The sequence below is a fragment of the Heterocephalus glaber genome, unplaced genomic scaffold (assembly GCF_053883595.1).
Source record: "Heterocephalus glaber isolate CG9 unplaced genomic scaffold, H.glaber_assembly_v1.0 deba00000738, whole genome shotgun sequence".
Lineage (NCBI taxonomy): Eukaryota > Metazoa > Chordata > Mammalia > Rodentia > Bathyergidae > Heterocephalus > Heterocephalus glaber.
Genome location: NW_028258161.1, coordinates 13,406,918 through 13,420,253, shown reverse-complemented (window position 1 = coordinate 13,420,253; position 13,336 = coordinate 13,406,918). Strand labels below are relative to the sequence as shown.

The 13,336-nt window shown below is 43.1% G+C and overlaps 1 long non-coding RNA gene across 1 annotated transcript; it reads right to left on the bottom strand.

Annotated features, from left to right (window-relative positions):
- Nucleotides 1-232: 232 nt before the first annotated feature.
- On the bottom strand, nt 233-12,907 carry LOC147829152 (uncharacterized). Its single transcript, XR_015449572.1, has 3 exons — nt 12,695-12,907; nt 9,329-9,595; nt 233-2,224 (listed from the first exon to the last, which is right to left on the bottom strand). It is a non-coding gene; the product is annotated as an uncharacterized LOC147829152 (long non-coding RNA).
- Nucleotides 12,908-13,336: the final 429 nt, after the last annotated feature.

Sequence of the window (13,336 nt, the reverse complement as noted above, 5' to 3'; positions counted from 1 at the left end):
TGCCAAGTTCACTCAAAGGAGTTTTAAACTGGAAATCAAAAAAGTATTTACATATTGGAGAACTTTTTTTTAAGAATACTTTTAAATGAATATCATTAGTAGAAAAGACTTTCTGTATAAACCAGATATTTTTATTTCTACATACACTTTAGAAATAAATGACAAATATGTAAATTTAACAGTAATAAATTAAATCTATTGAGGTTTTTCTACCTCAAGCCTCAAAAATATTTCAGAGACAAGGGGGTCTGGTGGGTTTTTAACAGCATGTGAGGAAAAGGTGTAAAAATTCAGGAGAGACCCAAGAGTTTAAGTGCTTATGTTCTTTCACTTCAAATTTCTACCACTTAGCATTTGTGACTTGCACAAGGTACTCACTCCTTCCAAGCCTCAGTTTCTTCACTTATGTAATGGGGATGAGATTCTTTCCTCCTTAGGGCAGAATGGGGATGGCAGGGAGCCAGGATAACTTTCCCACTGGCTCTGGAGCCACACAGTTGCTATGTGACCTCAGGCCCAGTAGGTCTGCTATGTCTCAGTTTCCTTCCCCTAAAGTAAGCACAGTAAGAGCGCTTATCTCCTGGAGTGTGACGTAAGGACTAACGAGCCAATACCACTGAAATGCTTGGAAAAGTGCTTGGCACACAGGAAGCATCCGAACAACATTGGTACTGATTTTTTAGATATTGTTGTGGTTTTAAATTAGGTAATGTAGGTAAAGAAAATGATGAGTGTGCAGTAATAAGTGCTCTAACAAGGACGTGAGCTGTATGTATTTCACAGCACAAGATGTTTTCTATATGGATGCAAATTATGTTTTTTTATTTGATGCTATCATTTTGGGCAAATGTATCACATTACAGGACAAGACAACAGAGGGAGTGTCTATGTGAAATAGTCAAATGAATGAATGTCTAAATGATCTCTCTAAATTCATATTTTGATTGATATATCTTTGATATATCTTCTTTCATTCTTATTCAAAGAATATAAATTATTCTTTTAGCATGGACCCCAACATTAAAACATAACAGTCAGTAAGAAACAAATTTTGGTAAAAATTAGCCAGAGAGAGAGAGAGAGAGAGAGAGAGAGAGAGAGAGAGAGAGAGAACTATGAGAATAAACATAGAGGTCATATAAAATGATTTCATGAAAATAATAACAGCACACTTTGGATCTGGAATGATCCCGAAGGCCCATATGTTCAAGGCTTGGTCCCCAGCAGTATTTTTGGGAGGTGATGGGGTCTTTAAGAGGTGGGGCCTCATGGAAGGTTTTAGGTCTTTGGAGGTTTGTTCTCGAAGGGAACTGTAGAACGCTGGTTTCTTCTCTCTTGCTTTCTGGCCATGATGTGAGCAGCTTGTTCTACTGGACACTTACTGCCAAGTGTGCTGCCTCACCATAGGCCTGGAGCAACGGGGCCAATTGGTCACCAACTGGGATCTCCAAACAGATCCAAAATAGCCCTTTTCTCTTTATTATCTCAGGTGTTTGTCATAGTCACAGAACGCTAACACAAATATGTAGCTTAGGAAGTGCAGTCTAACTGGTATCTTCAGTTGGTCTTAATTCCAGACATACAAACACCTAAGTTTCCTTTTTGTTTATTTCAAGACCAAACATTAACAAGGAATGTGCATACATTGAAATTGATTTGCAAAGTAATGATGATAGTACAAGTGCTTCTGCTCTAACTTGAAATATATTTTCTTAAAAAATGTTGTGCTCTATAAAAAAAAAAGCACACACACAAAGTTATATTAAACTGAGTTTAGGAAAAAAATAAGGTGGGAGTAGGCCACTTAAAACTGCAGCTTGTCTAACCAGAGCAGTACAAAAACAGAAAGTCAGTTCCTGGAACAATAACCTCAGGAGCCCAGTGCAGCTAGAAAATGCCACAGTGGAACAACAGAGTGGCGATGCTGGCAACATCTTGATGCAGGCAAGGCTAGAGGTAGGGGCACCTGTGGGCTGCTGGTAACTGGCCCACAGGAGGTGCAAACCACCCAGGCTGGGCTTCATTTCCCTGGGGAGGGTGCCCCAGAGGCCATATCAGCCAGCTTTCCATGCTGGGACACAAAATCCGACATCCAGAACTTAAGGGAAGAGAGGGTTCATTTGGGTCATGTTTCAGGGGATTCAGTCCATGGTAGGCTGGCTTCAAGGCAGGAACATTATGATGGAAGGGTGTGGTAGAGCAGAGCTGCCCAGTTCATAGTGGCCTGGAAGCAGAGAAGGGGAACAATGCCAGAGAGAAGGGGCAGCCCCCTCCAAGGCCACACTGCCTCCATGACCATCTAGATACGCCCGGGAGTGAGCTCTAATCACCTGGAGGATCCCAAAGCCAATCAACTTGATACTCTACCCTAGCTACCACGTCCCAGAAATTTATTTTCTTAAAATGGTTTTTTGGGGGCCAGTGTGATAATTAAGCTTCGTTTTCCTTTTTCCCTGACTGATAAAGTTTATAATTCAATTGCTGTTCAAAATAGTATTTCTACACTAGGAAAAAAAATTTTTTTCCTGCTCTTACTAACCACTTTTTGTATTGATCACTTGGTTATGACTAACTTTGCATTTTATGTTATTTAGTGTGATCAGAATGGGCTTAAACTTTTTAAATATCGTTAGAAAAATTGCAAAGCAACTTATTAAAATAGTTTGCTTTTTGACTATCTGAAAGACAGTTACAATTTGAGTTAAACTGTTGGGAGTCTTCTTCGTTGAGAAATTAGCAATAAAATCAGGTGCATGGAAGCAAAAATAACAATAGAGTGAGTTATTTAAATGAATTACAGTGAACATTGACTACATCGCTTTATGGTTTTAAGTGTTTTGTAAGCACTAATCCACTTATCCTCACAGCTTTCCCTATAAGGTGGCTTTTTTACTACCCTACTTCTAAAGACAAGGACACTTAGGCTGAGAAAGGTTAGGTCAGTTGCCAAGGAGAGTATAAGTGGCAAACCGGGCTTCGAACCCAGGCTTGCAGCTCGCAAGGATGCATGAGAAGAGGATGTCCAAAAATGCCCTTGTGGCCACATGGGTGGTTGTGGTTTCACCTGTGGGCTCATGGCGAAGCCCTGAATCAGTCAGATGAGCCTCTTTCCAGGCAGAGGTGCCAACATGATCGAAGAGGGATCCCCTATGATAAAGATTTTGTAGCTGGAAGCAGAGAGGAAAGGAAAGCATGTTGACAAACATGGTCGAGTGCACAAATGGGCCATTATCTGCCACCTCGCTTGGGCCTCAGGGATGCCAGCCCAAAGTCTTGTCGTGCTTCCATCCCAGCTCTTTCTCCTAGGAGGCAAAGTGGGTGGCTGGCCAGCACACCTGTAATTCCAGAACTCTGGGAGGCTGAGGCAGAAGAATCATAAATTTGAGTCTAGCCTAGGCAACTTGGTGATTTAGTAAGATCCGGTCTCAGAATTTAAAAATTTTAAAAGGGCTGGGGTTGTAACTCAGTGTAAAGGCCCTGGGTTCAAACTCTAGCACTGTAAAATAAAATTTTAAAGTAAAATAAAAATAATAAAAAATAAGTTCATGCTGGAAGGAAAAATTATTTTTCTAAACTGTAAAGGGATCTTTCTCAAGACATTTGGAAGACTCCAAACCCATCATTAACATCATTCCAATTTCCTTGTCTCCCCAGGAGGTGGAGGGGGAGCGTGAAATAAATTCCAAAATGAGATGGAAGAAGGACTGTGGAAGAAAGACAAAACCAGTGCTGAGGAGGGCGAGCAGTGGGGCTCCAGGAGAGCAGCTTGGGAGGGACACCCAAGAACACAGGGGGTCCAGGAAGCCCGAGGCCCCGGCTCCAGCTGCCAGCCACGGAGCCTGACGGACACACTGCTGAGGGAGACCTTGCACTCCACATCCACGGGTCTTCCTCTTTTTACACTCAGCCTGTTCCAGCTGTTTCCAACTTCAAAAGGATTAAAGGATTGTGGCTTACTTCAAGAGTCAAAGGGTAGGAGGGTATTTATGGCTGATTCTAAGGCCTAGGAGCCAAAGAAGGAAAGAAACCTTGATCCCAAGAAACAGGTGGGTACAGTGGAATCAAAGCAATGGAACAAACCTAAGAATTCTTAAAGAAAAGGAATTAATTGATTCACGGCAAAGAAGCATGCCTGGCTAGCAGGGAGGCCCTGTGGAGGGCCAGCCTCTGCAGCAGCCCGGCCTCATGGCTTGCTCACCGGGGACTGGAAGGAGAGACCCCTCCTCCCACTGTCTAAGAGCAAGTGCCGGGAGTCCCACAATCCCATAGAGCCTTTGCCTGAGTATGGAGAATCCGGAATCCCTTGCTGGAATCGCATTTGGTTTTAGCCAAAGGCTAGAAGTGACCTGTGTTGGAACGGAAGGTATTATCCAAAAGAAAGTTATCAGCAGCATATAAATGCAACGGGACAAGTAGAAGCATTCAGGCCACCAGTTTGAACTCGATGCAGTTAGATGATGAGATGAGACAAATGGGAAAGATAAGACTGGAACTGGAAAGCTTGAGACTAGGGCTCACAAGAGGGGATTCTTGGACCACAAGAGATGACCTTAACTGTGAATCCAGGGCTGGGGCTCAGGAAGTCCATGTTCACCAAATCTGGAGAACAGAGGCAGGAAAGAGATTCGTTTGTCTGATTCAGGAAAGCACAGTCGAGGTATAAAATGGGATGGGCACTTAGGTGACGGGAGCTGGCAGGGTGGGGTTGAGGTCAGTACCTCCGCAGCTGTGTCCTCCCTCACAAGCGTCGGCATCACCCAGTGTACCCCTGGCTCCTCCAGGCCTCAACCCAAGATTTCAGGTGGTACAGCTCAAGAATCTGGACTTTAACAGTTAAACACTTCATGTCTCCTCTTCACATTAATATTGGGAAACCACTGGTTTAGACTTTATTATTTATTATCCAAATATAGAGAATGATAAATAAGGACAATGGTCCAATTATTTTCAAGACCTATGGAGACTGAACAGCCATGAATGTTAAATAGGAGAAACATTATTATCAATGCAATATCCCTAACACACATAATCATTTTTTTGCTGCATAGTAATTAGCCATAAATGTGGATTTGTTGACCTAAATGGTTGTGTTTGTGTTACTTTAAAGCAATCACTCAGAATTTCTGTGGCTTAGAGGATAGAGAGGCAGGAGGCAGGAGAGTGTTTTATGAGCACAACTAGAAAGCACCAGCTCCTCCCTGGTATAGGATTTGCATGGCTGGCAAAGCTGTTTCCAGCAGCTGAGTTGCTGGGGAATTGAGATGTCACAACTGCCATCTTCCTTTCCTGGGTAGCCGGTGGAGCCAGTCACTGGTCTTGGCTTTCCTGCTCCACATGGGAGTCCCCTTTAAAGCCCTGGCTTCCCAGCTCCTTTCCAGAAGCTCAGTAGCTGCCTCTTGGAACTTACCAGGTCCCTGTTGCCCCTTCCTGTGAGCTGCCTGGAGTGGAGGACAGCTGGGTTAGTGAGGTGAGCAGTGCAGATGTGTGCAGGAGATCAGATCCTAGGATGAAGAACCAGATGCAAGAACCAGATGAAGAACTAGCCTAGGGCTCTCATTTCACAGGAAATGAGGCTGTGAGACTGAAAATGACTTTCCTGAGGACCCAGGACTCATTCGGGGCAGATCTGCACCTTGAACTCAGGTCTACTCCTGACATCTGCTCTTTTGTGCTATCATATGCCTGCATTAGTTCAGTTCTGATTGGACAGAAGGTGAGCAGATGACTTAGGGCATTTTGTGCTAGGCATGTGAAAAGCTTGCTCCTACTTCCCCCTCCCCTTATCCACTGCATAGTGCTCCCTAAGTGCTCCGCTACACGCTGCACACTGTTTTATTTGTGTACTTTAATCATAAATCGCTTAGTTTAGGTGGTGTGATCTACAGCACCTATGGAACCACATGACATATCACTTACTCTGTGGATTTCATACAGCCACTGATTTCTGAACACCACTTTCCTGATTCTCATTTGTTTTTAGCAAGCATTCCTACTCACTACAGCCAAGGGGACCAAAATTAAATTCCAGCACCACTCATGGGGACTTTGAAAAGCTGTAGAAATAAAACCCAGTTTCTCAGGACAGAATGACTACCCTCGGACCAGTCCAGGTCAGTTTCTATGTGCTGAGCAATAGTCAAGGACTAGAAACATTCAGGGAGAGTATATTTAGCCCCTGCCATCAGGACTGTGCTCTCAGACAAGTTCATGGGCTCTGTGGAAGCATCTTCAAGCTCATCCAAACCTTTACACTTCAAAAAGAATGGCAAAGCTGGCTGTGGCAGTGCACGTATGTAATCCCAGCATCTTGGGAAGAAGAGGTGAAGGATTGGAAGTTTGAGCCCAGCCTGGACAACTCAGAAAGACTCTGTCTCAAAACGAAGAAATGGCTGGGGATGTACCTTGTGCATGGGTTCAATCACATGAGAGAGATACCAAAGCCTTGTTATTTCTATCCAGTTGCCAAGCAACACAAGAAACTATGAGAACATTTTTTTTAAAAAAGCAAGGGTCTTTTTCTCTAGAGGCATCTAGAGCCTCCCTAGAGGGTCTTCAACAGATGAACATGTTAAGTGGAAATGAAGATGACTGGTTGTCGGTTGTAGCAGGTTCTTCAGAAGAGTCTATATTCAGCCTGAAAACTCCCAAAGACATCAAAGGAGCATACTCAGCTCCTGTCACATGATCCTCTCTCACTCTGCAGGGGAAACATAGACCTTTGAGCAACCATAGTTTCCAGCCAACAATGAACAATTTGGCACATTTACAGGCCCAAGTGCTGGATAAGTCTTCTGAAAGTTATCCTGGAATGGTGAAAGATTTGACTCTAAAGGCCTTATCTAAGAAATCCTCAAAGGTCCTATACCATTATGAACTCTACATTTTTCTTTCTGGAACAGATAGATGAGCCTGTCAAGAACAGACCCTGTGGTTTGCAAGAAGAAGAGAAAAGAAACTTAGTAGAAATTTAGTCATCACTTCACTCCTCAGTAGGAAAGAAGGGGGGAAAGGTGTTAGTGGCATATAACCAAATATAATAGCCTCAGCTATGTGAAACTCTTTATACGTCTTGGAATTTTTGAATCTGGAGTTGTCTATGCCAAGATACACTTGGGCAATACAACCTGAGAAAACATAGTTTTAAATAAAGCTCTCTGACATCTTTTTCTAATGACACACGCAATTTTGTAATATACTAAGCTTACGTGTTTCCTTCCAGCTTGTGAGAGTGCAACACCATACATGTCTGGCCCCAAACCAAGAAAAAGGTCCAGCTTGGCCTCACCCCCAGATTATCTGTGGCAGCCAATGCAAGGGGCCGAGGTAGAGGCAGAAAATTAATATAGTACTCTTTTACAGTAAGAAGTTGTGGACTGTTCCCATTTCCTTGGATTTAAAGCCTAAATATGTACAAAGACTTGGACTGGGAATGGGCACTGCTGTTGGGAGCTCATTTTGGTCCCAAATGGAGGTAGGCTCAGCTCTCCTTTGTGCTTCAAGAAGTGTCTGGGGGACCTCAGGCCATCTTTCTGTAGGCTGATCACACTACGATCTCCATTTTAGTTAGAAAAGCCAAGCTCAAAGTTAATGTGATTTTCTGTAGTTTAAATATTCTGATTAAATATCTGAATTTATTTTTTGGAAGAAAAGGCAGAATATTTATTTCAGGGAGGGAAATAACCATATCTTTGGCTCATATTAAGGACTGTTGGTCTCCCAGGCTCAACTTGAAATTCACAACATGGGAATTTACAGAATTTTCATAAAAGAAATTGAAATTACAGTGTTTTCATGAACTCCCAGGGTGTACTTCTATTAACAAAAGATGTTTTGCTTTACTCACACCTGCTTGGTTCTCCATGGGGGCTCAAGCAATACACATTCCAATAGAGCAGTGCCAATAAAATCAAATAAAAATTAAGTTCCAAGGAAGAGAATGGAGATATACAATATTACCATAGAAAGTGCATTTGAGAAGGAGTTGAGCTATTGGAACTGATTTTGTAAGTAGAAAATTGTTACAGAATGGAGTTTTCAAACATAAATCATATAATTTTGACTGTTGAATGCGCTTATCAGCCAAATTTAACACACTTTTGCTGTGTTTCTGTGTGTGTGTGGAGGGCAGAAAGGGGACACAGATGGAAGAAATTTTGGAAGAGGTAAGAGAAAAAAAGCTAGCAAAACAGGAATTCTTTCTCTGTGTTACTGGAAAGAATTGGGGAACTTCCGCAAAGTCTGCCTAAATTAATGTGTTTATGCTTGCTAGATTATTGTCTTAAGAAGAGAACACTCATGTTTTCTTTTCTCTAAGTCCATGAAATCCCACTTCCTCTAAGATCCCTTCTGTCTATCTGAAAACAAGGTAAGAATTTAATTCCCTGTAAATGCAACACATTCATATTAGACAATTTAAAGGTTAGACAATTTCTAAGGTTTTGTGCTTATTCTGAGAGTCACGAAACATCTAAGGAGCCCTTTCTATGCAAAATATTACATTAAGCTACCCTCTACTATGGTTTGAATATGGGTACCACTTCAGGACTTGATCCCTTGATCTTGAACCAGAGCCATGGACATAAACAAATCTTGTTTCTTTCTAACTTATGAGCAACAGAAGATAGACAAGTCGTCCTCCTGCCTTATGCACACACTCACGCAGACCCTGTTGGATTACTGGGAAAAGGCGAGGTGTTTTGTCCTCACTTAAAGAGATTACTTTTTATTAGGAGCAGAAAAATGACAATCATGTGAGTGACACAAAAGTTTTGTTTGTGAGAGGGAGAAGTTCTTTGAAATCTAAAACCTCTTGTTGCTTCTGGCAGAAGGAGGGTCCTAAAGAGGGTCCTCTGCAGAGTGAAGGTAGGAAGGTGGGATATGAGGGAATACTAGGGAGAGGGCCCGTACCCCTGCACAGGATGAGCAGGCACTGGAAGGTTGGGCCAGGGATGCGGAGATTCTGGAATCAGGAAGGTCTGACCCAGAGAAGCTGTGAACGAGAAGCAACAAAAGTGAGGTGAGGCTGCCCGGGGCTGGAGAAAAGCTCTGGGGTTTCACATTGGTGCAATGGAAACTTCCACTGATCTTTCATCCCTTCATCCAAACATCCTTGCCCAGCACCTGCTGTGAGCCAGGCTCTGGGTTAGGTGCTAGAGAGAAGGTAGACACTAACCCTAAGGAATCTTCCAAAGTATCCCTGGGCTTCCTGACACCTCCTGGAATGCATTTTCTGCTGGAGAAAGTAGAGAAGTGCACAGACTCGCCAGTGCTGGCAGGGGTGAGAACACAGCCTGCTGCCAGCAGGGACAGCCACACCTGGGTTACTCACATTTAGAAGGAGCGACTGCAAAGGAAAAACCCAACGCGCTGGCTCTTACTCATCACAGTAATCGACTCCACACCAAGTGTAGGAAGAACACGTCTAGCTGCTCAGGAATGTGGAGGGCAGGGAGCCATTCACGTTGGATTGGGTTCTACCCTTCTTGGTGTATTTCGATGGGTTCTGTTTGGTTAGCTTTTTCTTTCCTCCATCTGGAACAGTCTTCAGAGTTGAGGCCTCCAGAGCAGCCCTTTTCGAAGGAGGTATCTCAACAAACTGGGATGAGTGGGAAGAGATACAACAATTTCTTACTAATGATAATGCTCCAAAATCCTGTAAACGAAGCCACTGTAATTTTTTAAATGAAGAATGTGAAAATATGGAGACTTAAAAATGGAGCCCCCAATCTCAGTTTTCTCCCATTGCTGTGACATATGTGAAAGTTGATGTTTATGTTTCAGACATGATCCAATAGGCATTCTTAGCTTGGCAGATGTAACTGCACTCCTTTCTCTCCCATGCAAGAGGAAGTAAATGGGCTGGGGTGTAGCTCAGTGGCAAAGCACATGCTTAGCATAGGTGAGACCCTGGGTGCTATGCTCAGCACCAAGAAGCAAAACACAACAAACGAAAGAAATGCAAATGAATGAGAGAAATATTGTTGTAATTATTATTATTTCTTAAGGCTAACTCTAGGCTCAGTGGAAAGTACAAGATTGATTGATTGATGATGTCTACCCTGGATAGAGGAGGGGCGTGGCAGTGTACTGCAGGAATGTGCCATTTCTGAGTGAGTTCATTTCTGAGTTCCCTGGTGGTGTTGCTCTTTTGTTTCCGTTATGCTGTAGTCACCTAGGTTGTATCTTTCATAGCTTTGATTTACTTGTGTTACCCAACCCAGCCAGGTCTTCCACTGAAGGATCTCAGTAGACATTAGAATTCAACTGACTTACAGCATGTAGCTGAGTGCTCCTAACCTGTGTGACCTTTTATTGGTTTTTGAATAGTTCATGAAGGTGACATCCATGTCAACCTGTGTCCATACAGCACTCCATATACAGAAGGTGCATAAAATATTTTGATCAATAGTAGAACTGCCTTTGACCAGAAACTCCTGGAATTCTAGGTTCTTGATCTTTTTTCCCAGGAACCCATCAGACATTCATGTCTGCTTCCCTCACTTGGTAAACAGTCCAAAGGATAACTGAAAGCTGTGGGAGCATCTCGTTGTCCTCACTCTGAGATCATTGGGATATAGCAGAATCGGGTCAAAACTATGCTAATTCAAGGCAGCCACTAGAAGTTTCTCTAGTAAAAAATAGAAGAACTCGGGGTCTCAGAATGTTTTGTCATTAGTAATGTTTTCATGAAGTTAAAGAAAATAAAAATCCAATGATTGAGCATTATTATGAGCCAAGGAGAGATGATTCTAGGTTTTTCTATACCTAGCTCTTTCAACATGGATAAGAGATTAGAATCCTGCAACTATTGATTTGATATAATTTGTACTTCCTTGGCTTGCAGGTACTAAGCTTTCATTAAGTGGTGAGAAAACCTCACTTCCCTGTTCTTTTAGTTCCTTAAGGTCTCATCCTCTTAATATCTGAAAACAGTGAACAGGCAGCCCCATCTTCTCAGTAAACTCACCTCCAGCTTGATGAATCCTGTAAAGCAATCAATATGTAAAAATAATTACAATGGAAAGATGTTTGAATGAAATTCTTCCTTTGAGAGGTAGCATAATGTAGGGTAGGCGTTGAAAGCATGGCAGTCGGAGCTAATTACCTACCTTCAAATTCCAGCTCTAATATTTACAATCTGTGACTTTGGCCAAGTGTTCCATGTCTACACTTTACTTTCCTCGTCTGTAAGAAAGGACAACATTCCTTTTCCTCATCCATAAAGGAGGACAGAATGTTGTATATCCTGGTGTAAGACAAGGTGCTTGGGAACCTGTTACTAGGCATGGCTAGAACACTATGTCACCTGATGTGAAGTCATTAAACTGACCTTTATGTTGCCCTTTTCCAATCAACCAATTCCAATCAGCCAGTTACAATGACTTGCTCTCTGAATAATTGGATTGGCTCCAGTTCACGCACACCTTTACTTCATATCACTATTCTTGAATTATATACGAGTGAGGTCTGGTTTCCCCATGTATCCACCTAGAGAAGGCCAAGTCTCATGTCCACATGGCCTTTTGAGTTACACAATCCATATATATGTTCTTACTGAAGACCAAACCCTAAGATTTATTGTCAGCTAGTTTTTTTTTTAATAGCTCAAAATTCATTTCTTACAGAAGAAAAGATATTACGGATCTGGATTCCCTCCCTGGAGTCAGGTGAACCTGAAGGATGCTCTGGCATGAGATCTGGTACCAGGAAGAGGCTGGAACCAGGTTCAGAGCAACTACAAAACAATGTGATCAAGGGGCAAGTGAAAAATGGAGCTAAAGAAGGAAGCCAGAAATCAGCTTGATGGAAAGTGTCAGCCCACAGGTCAGAGAGGCAGGAAACAGGTCTAGGGCCACGGCCTGAGACAATTAGGAACAGGTGGAAAAGGGAAGTGGCCAGAAAGAAGGACGGAGGCAAATATTTCAGGATGCAGCTGGGAGCACAGAGGATGCCAAGGGCTTTTCCAATAGGTACCAACCATGAGGTGTGGGAATGACCCTTTCACTTAAAGATATTTTCAAATGACCTCACTAAGCTCCTGTAAGGCGCAGCATTTGTACCAGTTTGTTATCTGATGAGCAGTCTCAGACCTTGCGCTCAAATACCTTCCCTTCTGTAGGTCTCAATATCTCAACTGTAGATGTGTCTGGGACAAGACTCTTTTGAAATGAAGTTACTTACGCTCATAAGTTGCAGGGCCAGCACTGGTGAGCATCATTTGTTGAATAACCTGTTTGCCACAGTTCACAAGGGCTCAGCTGTACAAAGCTGAAAATGACAGGTTGACCTCCTGCCTGGATCTCCATCAAATCCCTCCCTCTTTCCCCTCCTGTGGTCAGCGTCAGCCTGTCTTTTACCATGATGAATAGTAATTGCAATAGCTGCACCCATATATTGAGTCCTAATATGTGTCAACATCCACACCTATAAAATGACTTAATCTTTGCAGCAATTCCAGTGATAGGTGTTGTTGTTATTCTCATGCTGTGGATGAAGAAACCGAGGGTTAAAAAATTAAGTAATTTGTCCAAGAGTACTGAATAAGGTCAATCCAGCAAACCTGGGATGAAATCCAAGTCTGTTTGACATCAAAGCCCAGGTTTTATACCACCCTGCTAAGATTCTAATAACCAGTGGGCCAGTTACGCTCAGTGAAGGTAAATTTAGGCAGGTGTCACCTACTGTCAGGCTTTACCTTTTAACGTGCTTTATCTTTCCTTGTCAAACCAAAGTCCTGGTCCCGTATGCAAAGGATAGGCGAGGGTGAGGAGATCGAGTGGGTAGGTTGTCTCTAAGGCCGAGTGTGCTCCTGTCCTCTTCTCCCTTCAGCACGACCCAGTGGGCCATTCAGGTCAGCCAGCTCCGCCGCCTCCTCTACAGAAGAAGCACTCACCCAGGCTGCCTGGGACCCCTGCCAAACCTATTTTCAGATCCTGCTCACGTGTTTGGCCAGCTTTCTTATCAACTTGCCCCGAGGCCTGGAACCCTGGTGGCCACGCAGCCATGCCCTTGGGGCTTTTCCTCCGCTGGCTGTCCGGCTGCCCTTTGTTCCCCTCGCCTTTCCCCTTCTTCCTGTCTTGTTCCTTCCTCTGGCTTTCGTGGTGCATCTAAGAGCCTCAAATGCTTTGATGATGATGACTGTCCATTCAAGTCTCTTTTCCTTAGGGTTTTAGGGTTTCTGTACATCACAATCGTTTGTACTCACTGCAAAGTGCACATTTAGGTGGCTTGTATTTTTCCTATCTCTGATAATGACGTTTTGACATCAGTGCACTGCACGTCACCAGAATCCCTGCTCTTTGTCGTCTTCATTGTTGAGTTCTCTCCCAAATTCTTC